Source organism: Terrapene carolina, unplaced genomic scaffold (assembly GCF_002925995.2).
Source record: "Terrapene carolina triunguis isolate 2854851 unplaced genomic scaffold, T_m_triunguis-2.0 Scaffold310, whole genome shotgun sequence".
NCBI classification, from domain to species: Eukaryota; Metazoa; Chordata; order Testudines; family Emydidae; genus Terrapene; species Terrapene triunguis.
The window spans coordinates 3455625-3465340 of record NW_020664661.1 but is presented as its reverse complement, the minus strand read 5'-3'; the positions used below and the strand labels follow the sequence as shown (position 1 = coordinate 3465340).

The following is a 9716-nucleotide window of genomic DNA, read 5'->3' as shown; positions in this document are numbered from 1 at the left end:
ATAGGAAACAAAGGGTAGGAATAAATGGTCAGTTTTCACCATGGAGAGGGGTAAATAGTGGTGTCCCCCAGGGGTCTGTACTGGGACCAGTCCTATTTAACATTCATAAGTGATCTAGGTGGCAAAATTTGCAGATGATACAAAACTACTCAAGATAGTTAAGTCCCAGGCAGACTGAAGAGCTACAAAAGGATCTCAAAACTGGGTGACTGGGCAACAAAAATGGCAGATGAAATTCAATATTGATAAATGCAAAGTAATGCACGTTGGAAAACAATCCTAACTGTACATATAAAATGATGGGATCTAAATTAGCTGTTACCACTCAAGAGAGATCTTGGAGTCATTGTGGATAGTTCTCTGAAAACATCCACTCAATGTGCAGTAGCAGTCAAAAAAAGTAAACAATGTTGCGAATTACTAAAATGATAGTGAAGACAAAATATATTGCCTCTACATAAATCCCTGTTATGTCCACATCTTGAATACTGCATACAGATGTGGTCATCCCCATCTCAAAAAAAAAGGATATTGGAATTGGAAAAGGTACAGAAAGGGGCAACAAATAAGGGGTATGGAACAGCTGCCATGTGAGGAGAGATTAATAAGACTGGGGCTTTTCAGCTTGGAAAAGGGATGACTAAGGGGGGATATGATCAAGCTCTATAAAATCATGACTAGTGTGGAGAAAGTACATAAGGAAGTGCTATTTACTCCTTCTCATAACATGAACTAGGGGGTCACTAAATGAAATAGGCAGCAGGTTTAAAACAAAAAAGGTTTTGTTTTGTTCCCCCCCCACCCCAAACAGAGTCAACCTGTAGAATTCCTTGCCAGAGGATGTTGTGAAGGTCAAAACTAACAGGGTTCAACAACAACAAAAAACAACCTAGATAAGTTAATTGAGGATAGGTTCATCAGGGACTATTAGCCAGGATGGGTAGGGATGGTGTCCCTAGCCTTGGTTTGCCAGAAGTTGGAAATAGGGGATGGATCACTTGATAATTACCAGTCCTGTTCATTCCCTCTGGGGCACCTGGCATTGGCCACTGTTGGAAGACAGGATACTGGGCTAGATGCACCTTTTGTCTGACCCAGTATGGCTATTCTTACACTCATCTGGTTTTGGGCAAGTCCTTGTTCCATGGAAAAATTCAGTTCGAGATAAGGGACTGGATGGCTTCTGCAACACCCTTTGTTCTGGCCTACGCCCTCAGCAAAATACAAGTAGAGCTGAAGAGTAAGTATCTTTCAAAGGAAAGAGTTGGTTCCAAAAAAAAAAAAAAAAAAAAAACACCTATTTCACCAATTCCCCATAGCTTGACAGTTCTAGGGAGTCTTTCCCCTTTAAGTATCAGAGGGGTAGCCGTGTTAGTCTGGATCTGTAAAAAGCAACAGAGTCCTGTGGCACCTTTAAGACTAACAGATGTATTGGAGCATAAGCTTTCGTGGGTGAATGCCCACTTTTCCCCTTTAAGTTGCATACATTTTACACTGTCATTAACATTATAGTATTGTCCCCCCATATGGAAGAAGGAAGCCATCTTGTGTTTAAGCAGGGAAAAGTGTTCTCATTGCCTTTCTGTCAGCACATAGGCCCAGAGAACACACCAATATGCAGTTTGACAGTTTTCTATAATAGCAGGATGTAGATGCTCTTATTTTTAAAGGCATTTCTTCTTAAATACTCCTGCAGTTTTCCTATCAGAGGAAAACTTCAGTTTCCCTTGCCCTAGATTCCTGTTTTGCCCTCACTGCTTTGAGATCGGCTGTATCCTACTAACTCCTGTGAAGTGGTAGAGCCAGACTCCTCTGATGTTCTTACAACTCCAGGGGAGCTTTGTGGCTTATACCCACTGAGAGTCTGGACTACTGAAACTGCAACCTAAGTAATCCAATTTTAGTCTTAGCCTGATTATCTTCAGTGATCTATTTCTTCATCTTCTCTTACAGTTCTTGAGAAGGCCACAAAGAGAGGGTGCCACCTTTGGCCTTAGCCAGCTGAGCTCTTACAGCTCAGCAGCTGTAAGACAGCCAGTACTTTTGTTGAAAGTCTAACTGGTCATTAACGGATCAGGAAGTGTTTGCAAGTAGTATGCCACTCCTTTGAGGCAGGGAGGAGAATTCATTTGGCTGATGGCCTGGGGGTGAAAGGTCATAGCAAGCTGTCCCCAGAGGGAAGTATTCATCATTCTGCAGGAACTGTTACTCATCCTAGGGCATGGGGTGACCTTAGTCCCACTAGGCTGTTGGGAGTCCAAATGAGTGTAGCACTCCACCTCTTGAGCTTCATGCTCTTGTGGTGTAGTAATTTTACAACTACCACCACTGCTAGACACATACCACCCTGCCTGCCTTTCACCCTGCCAGGAGAAAGCTGAAGGTTAACACTGGCCTCTGTGCTGAGAGAAGGACTGGGAAAGGTTACTGCTACTTGACTGACTCTTCACAATTCCCCAGGGCTCCCACAAGGCCTGTCAGGTTGCCCTGAAAGACTGCTTCAGGGATCCATGCAATAGCAACCTGAGGGCACTGTAACTGAAGCAGTGTCCCTTGTACCAGGAGGGGAGAATTGAAGGTTTCATTTTTTAGTGGAGACAGATCCTGTCAATTGAAGAGTTTCTGGGGCAGAAAGTTTTGTCTTTAAAGCCCAAAGCGAAGGGAGCCCATGCCCACACACAAGGGGGTACAAATGCCCCTGCTTGTATGCTAAGTACATTAACAATCAAGGCAGGAGGCTACAGCCAGGTGAAGCCTGACAAGGCAATCTGTTCAGAATGCTGACAAGGCAGCAGGTGTTCCACCACTTTGTGTAGTTGGGTGCTAGTAGTGGCCTTGGTCATGCACCTCAATGGAGACCATTCTAATGTGCACTGAGAGGGAAATTTCAGGCACCAGGAAGGAGAGAAACTCACCTTGTCAAAGGCTACACGTTGGGATCTCAATTCAGTCGAGTATGAGACCTTGCCTGCCCCACCCCAGCAGCAGCTGCCTCCCAGCTGACCAGAGAGACCCAAAGATGGCAGATACGTCTGAAGTGTTTATTGCAATGTAATTTCAGGCTGCATTTCTTTGTACTCACTACATTGCAGAGACAAGTATCATGAGCAGGGTTCCCGCAAGTGCTACACCAGCAACAGCTAGCACCCTGGGTGCTCCAGCAGTCATGGGCAGTCCTGTTAGAGAGATGAAGTGTATAACTACACAGGCAAGCAGGGGCATGGGAGAACTGAAGCCCCTTTGTTGCTTCAAATTAGGCCCTACCCATATTGAGGAAGGAGCTATATGTGCATCATGATTTTAGGTGTAGAGGAGAGTTGTTTCACACCAAATATTAAGCTAGTGGACATTAAAGTCATTTGATGCCTCTCTTGCAGATTCCCTTGGTTGGAAGCCCAGAGCCTTTAGCCTGTGCTTACATCTGAAAGGGGATAGTTCTCCCCAATGGTTTGTTAGCTGGAACATCTCTGGAAAATTTGGCCTCCCTCCCAGTGGTCATGGGCCTTTCATCTTCTCAAGTCTAATGTATTGAGGCAAACAGCAGGATGCTGAAGCCTGTTGACTTCTGCTTTAGAACCACTGATTACCACTACAAAAGTGATTTTTCCTCCTGTTGATAATATCCCACTTTAAATGAATTGTCTCATTAGAACTGACACCCTACTTGCTAAGGCAACTCCCATCTTTTCATACTATATAAATAAAATACATACACAGTACATCTCCCTACTGTATTTTCCACTCCATGTGTCTGAAAGTGGGTTTTAGCCCACAAAAGCTTATGCCCAAATAAATTTGTTAGCCTAAGGTGCCACAGGTACTCCTTGTTGAGTCAGGAGAGTATACTAGATCAGATCCCAGTGTCCAATTTAAGAAGGGACGGGGATAATCTAGTTTGGAATTAAAAGGGAAATGTTTAGAGATTGGAGCCTGTGTTATTCCTGACTAAGTGTCTTTAAATAGCAATTTGTTGCATATTACTTTGTAAAGTGGTTTTGTACCTGAACTATAGTTCTGTCTATGGTCTATCCCTGATTTTTTTAATTAAATAACCTACATCTAAACAGAGGGAGCATGAGAGCTAGATACTTCATTAGTATGAACCCCTCTCATTGCCATGTTAGTGACCAAAATGAGCAGCAATTGCAGGTTTTACTTTGGGGCCCTCCTGATGCTACCATAATCTGAATTGGGGTTGCAGTTGACATTTCGAGTGTTATAGGAGCCAACAGAGCCACCTGAGAGTTTTCACCAACTCTTCCCAAGGTGATGAGGGGTGAATGGGGTAAAGATCAATCCTCCACCCTGGTATTGGCCCAAGTTCATCAGACACCTAGGGATGGAGGTTCTAGACTCAGATGCTTACAACTGGCAGGTTGGCCAGTGCAAGGACATCAGTGCCAGGCAAGGAGTAGTGCATCTTGGTGCTCATCTGAGCCCAAGGTGATGTCACATTCCTATAACTGATGCAGCTCTGGCAGGGTTATTTATGGCTGCACCCAAGCGCCCTTGTAGAGAGACTTAAGTTCTAGGAGTGGTCAGGTCCGTGGTACTCACGAAAGCTCTGCACAGCATCATTCCTTTCTACACCATCCTGGAGAAGAAACACAGGCCCCCTGCTGGTGATGGGGGAAAAGGCCAGTCTCTGGATGATGCTCAGAGCTCCTTCTACCCCCTGAGAGATACATGAGGAACATGTTTTAGATGCAAAACAGCACTGCCCCAGAGTGACTTGTTCCCATCATCCCAGAGGAGACTGCCAGACAGTACAAGTAAGTTAGCATCCCCTGCAGCAAAGATTGCAATGCACAACCCTACTCCCGCATTCTCCAATAAAGATCAAAGTTTGGACAAGTTGAAGAGGCAGCTGCACTGATCTTATCTTAAGAATGCAGTGCCTAGCAAACAGAAGTGACACGTTCGCACTTCATAGAAGTCTCATCTGCTGCACCCTCAGAGGGTGCTAGCCACGATCACTGCCCTTTGAAAGGGTGAAGTGTCATCAACCCTAAGAGTCCTAAAGTCATGCCAGGCCCAAATCACAACTGACCCCAAAATAGAGTTTTGGCAGGTCTGTGCAACTCCTGCCTAGTGGAAGTGCCTTGTGTACAGGCCAATGGCCACTTGCCTCCTGAAAGAGCAGCCTTGCTTTTCAGCCAGGCATCAGCAGCCCCTAGTGGTTGTTATAGATCCACTATTGAGTACAGGAGTCCTGGCAGAAGCCCTTATCCCCACACTCTAGAGAGCGGAACTGGTACACTTACTGGCTCCAGCAGAGCAGGAGATGGTGCAGGACTCCAGCCTGGAGGGCAAGCACACGGAGGCACTGCAGTGCAGGTACACCTAGAGGAAAGACAGGTGTTAGGAATCAGGCTCTTGCCGTTCGCTATAGGAGCAGTGCTGCAGGGGGTTCTCTAAACAGACTAGGGGCTGCTGTTGTACCCCAGCACTTTACTCCCCAAGGCTTCTGGGAGCACAGTCAGTAGGTGAACACAGCAGTCTGGCCCCCTGCTGTCCCTCACTAAGGGAAGGAGATTCAGTGTCAAGTCACAGACAAGCCTGGATTGTGTTTAGGCTGTCAGCCATCCACTCTGGAGAGGAGGGCAGGAAAAAGAACCAAAGGGTTAGAAATATAGTGTACCTCCCAATGGGAATGGGAGCAGCTAATGCACTTGGAAGAGCTCCCTGAAAGGCAGATATTGGCAAACACAGAGCAGGTGGTTAGGAGACAGATTGCAGGAGAGTTTCTCCCCGACATGTCACATCTACAGAGCAAAGCAGTAGTCAGAGGTCTCAGTGTGAGCTAAGAGGTGGGGACAGCAGCACGTACTTCAAGTAGTAAGACAACAGCACCCAAGTCCAATTTACAAATCAGTCCCTAAGATGGTTCAGTCTATTTGATACTGAACAGTCAAGGCAGTTTGGTCAAGACTCCCACTACCATAAAGCATCTGCTAGCATCTCAAGTGCTGGGGACATTTTCCTTCACATACTAGTTTAAAGCTCTAGAAAGATGGTTCTCAACCTGCGGCCCAGTCAGCACAGAGCTGCAGCCCACGTGACATCCTCAGGGCCATACAGGTAGTATCGGATGCAGCTCAATGGTAAATAGGTTGAGAACCACAGCTCTAGAATGAGCAGCATCTGACATTGCTTCCCCACCCGCTGTGGGAAGCATGCTCTAGCATAGCATTCTTCCTCAGTCAGTAAATACTTCACATTTGTGACACCTCAAGAGACCTGAGGCAGGTCAGTCTTTAGCATGGGGATAAGTGTCTGCCCCAGGTCCCAGTGAGGAACTTAGAAAGTGGGTTTAGGTGACCAGTCCCATAGTTTCCAACTCCAAGTCCTGTGATCCCACTGGGCAACCAGCCTCGAGACAAGGCTGTAGGGCAAGTGTATTTCTACACCCAATCAGGGATAAAGGTTAGTTTTAAAGGCTTTTCCACATGGCCTGCAGCCCTGCCATTTACAAAGAGTGGCAGAGGCTCCATTTTTGAGCCGCTTCTTCCCAGACTCTAGGAAGAGAGTGTCCTAGTCTAGTTGCAACAACACAGCCTCTCCCTAGTCACCAACTACAGAACCCCAGTTGGCCGTTAGCTGGTTATGATTCATCAGAGGTGTTGGTTTGCTTCAGCATGAATGGTCAAAGCCCCCTTCTGCTTGTCTGAGGACCCTGTAGGCGAGGTCTCATGTCCACTCTGAGCAGCACACAAGAGGCTGGGCTGCTGTTCCAATGGAGCAGAGCTACAGGAGCTGACGAGCATTGAAGAGAAGCTATACCGGCCCTGTGAGTGCCCGCTGGGAGGCAGACTCCACGAAGGTGAAGGTGCTGATGAAGCGCTGGTGATGAGATGGCAACTGCAGCCCCGAGGCGGCTCCCACAGGCACCAGCTGGGTGCGGTAGTTGTCTCCTGCATACGGGCACCTAGGAATGGGGGGTGGGAGGAAGAGCAGCTGTGAGAAGTTGCCCTGCACTCCCCAGGCCTAAAGAGAGACCCCTCACCCTGGACCCCCAGTCACTCACCCATCCACCAGGATAGGCCACTGTGGCTGCTGCTGGGGGTTGGCACTGGGAGTGGCCCAGCAGTGGTGCAGGACCAGAACCAGATCTGGGTCAGTTCTCTGAAGGATCCGGACCTCCATGTAGATGGGGTCCTGCAGAACCTTCACCACAGGGTAATCTCGGTCTGTATAGTAGGAGCCATAATTCTGCTCTGGAACAGAGATGGGCACAGAGGGGTCACTGCAGATCAGCATCAGATGCATGTAGAGAAGCTTAGTGCCTCATACAGGGCTGACACCCACAAGCTGTTCAGGGGGGCCTGGATTCCCAGCTCAGGGGGCAGTGTTCCCACTGTGCTAGATCTGGCCCACAATGCAGGAGCAGGGCTGCCTTTCCATACACTGAGGACAGATACAGCTCACTTCCGGCTGAGAGAGAAGTTAATTGCATCCTAAAATCAAAGTGCAAAGGATAGTCAAGTCACAGCCTTATCTCCCCCATCCTCCCTAGATCCACTCCACAGGGTCTTAAGGCCTCATCTGGGCTGGAGGGGCAGCTAAGCCAGAGACCAGATTCTTGCACCAAGGAGGTAAGAATGAGCCCCTGCTCCCCCACAGCACTCGCCAAGGAGCTCTCCTACCTGTAGCAATGCGTAGCTCCAGCATCAGGGGGCCAGGCTGGGACACAGCAGGGGGTGGGGGCAGGGTGGAGACCTGGACACTCAAGGGGAGGAAATTCCCACTGATGGAGTAGCTGCAGCGGACATGTAACCTGGTGGTGAGTGCCAAGAAGATGAGAGATGATCAAGGCCAGGCATGCACTGCAGAGAAGGCATTGAGGGGGGAAGGGCACCAGAGGGGATGGGGGTATGAACCCCACAGGGGGAAGGACAGGGTTCAGGGGAGCTGAATTGCCCCATTATGGGCACCTGGAGGAGAGGCAATTAAGGATTAGTCCTATCTGGGGAGAACCCCATGGGTGGTTCCTATAGATGAGGGACTGCAGGGCAATAGGGAACGACTGAGGAGAGCTGCCACAGGGAGTTCTACTTTGGGATTGGCCCCATGGAGACAGAGCAGCTGGGGTTCCAGGCAGGTGCCAGGGGAGCCCTAGAACTGCCAAGAGGAGGCTCCCCAGCAGGAAGCCTCACAAGGAATCAGATTTCCAAAGAGGAGTGAATGGTGAAGTCCTGGGAAAGGCACCTGTGGGCAGGCAAAGGTAGGAAGTGGAAGGTCTTGTAAGGAGACAGTGTTAGCTGCTTGACCCCAGGGTTCCTGGGCTGGAAGCCAGAGCAGAGGGTGGGCCTGGTTCCCTTTCCTATCCCCTCTCCTGGGGATGGGAGACCTCCAACAGGGAGCAGAGTAAGTGACTACAGAACCTGGGCTGGGGCAGGTGACCCAGCACAGGGACAGATGCTTTGGCATGTCGGACTCCTACAACAGAAGGAATGAGCATGAGGGACCTGACCAGACGGCTGGAATCCTGAGCAGAGGCTGAATGCAGAGTTGCTACAATGCCAGGCCTGGCTGCAGAGGGACATGCTGGCTGGTGAGTTCATTCCATTTCCTCCCTGCACCCCAGCCCAGGAAAGGGTTACAAACCAATATCCCCTTTATTGACTGGCTTCACACTTGCCCCCATTCACCTCACTCCTCATGGTGAGTCTTCCCCAAAGGAGTTGTGAGAACCCAGGGTTCTGGGGAGAGTCACTGTACAGTGCCTGGCACCTGCCATGTAACAGCTGGCTGGAGGAACAGCTGGCCCTGAACCACTCCCATGCTATTGCCATGAGCTGAGCAGGGCTCACATGACAGAGGCAGCTCTGGAGATGCAGGGCAGAAGGGGGCAGAGATACCAGCCCCAAGAGTTACCTGAAAGTGCTGTCCCGGGTGATGGAGCCCAGACTCCAGGTTCTCACATCCCTGTCTGCCACCAGCTCATTCTCATACACACCCTGGTCTCCAGCTATCTGCAAGGAGAGAGTAGTCACTTATTTTATTTAGTGTGTGCATAGTCGTCTAACCAAGCAATGGCATCTTTAGCAGCATGATGCAGTTCTTTTAGCCCACTGCTGAGCCTAGTCAGCAGGCATTCAGCGACAACATGCGTCATCATCTGTGTTGCGCCGCAGCTGCACAAAGGGCTGTCACAAAGGCCCCAGCGATACTGGTTGGCTGCACAGAGACCTTGCCTGGTCCAGAACCTGTTCAACAGGGACCATTGGCGACAGGGCAGGTCAAAATCAGGCGGGCAGATTGTGCAGTCAGCAACGAGGGACTGGTTGGGGATTATAACAGATATCCATTCCTCTCGCCAGAGTGTTTCTGCCCTAACATCCTGGCGTGGCAGATGAGACTATAATGGGCAATGTGAGGGCAAACACGTAGCTGGTGGTTTCATTGTGCAGCGGCAGGCTTAGTTGGGATGCACTTTCTCCAGCAACTTACCAGTGGCAACCTCTCGTCGGATATAAGGAGGAGCAATATTGCTCAGAACTGGAAGCCATCAGGCTGGAGTTGGACACAGAGTGCCAGAGCGGATACGCAGGGTGGCATGTAACTCATATCCACCAATTTGGTGTGTGACGATCTACTCCAAACTGGTGCACAGTGCTCTGTAGTACTCAGCGCTGAATACAGCAGTCACTGACTACTGGCTTTGACTCTTGCAGGGCCAGGCTTCAGCTGAGGGGAAGCCAGAGATTTGCCCC

At 49.2% G+C, this 9716-nt stretch overlaps 1 pseudogene; it reads right to left on the bottom strand.

Annotated features, from left to right (window-relative positions):
* Positions 1–4528: 4528 nt before the first annotated feature.
* LOC112119873 overlaps positions 4529–9716 on the bottom strand; it is a 26627-nt pseudogene continuing 21439 nt past the window's right edge.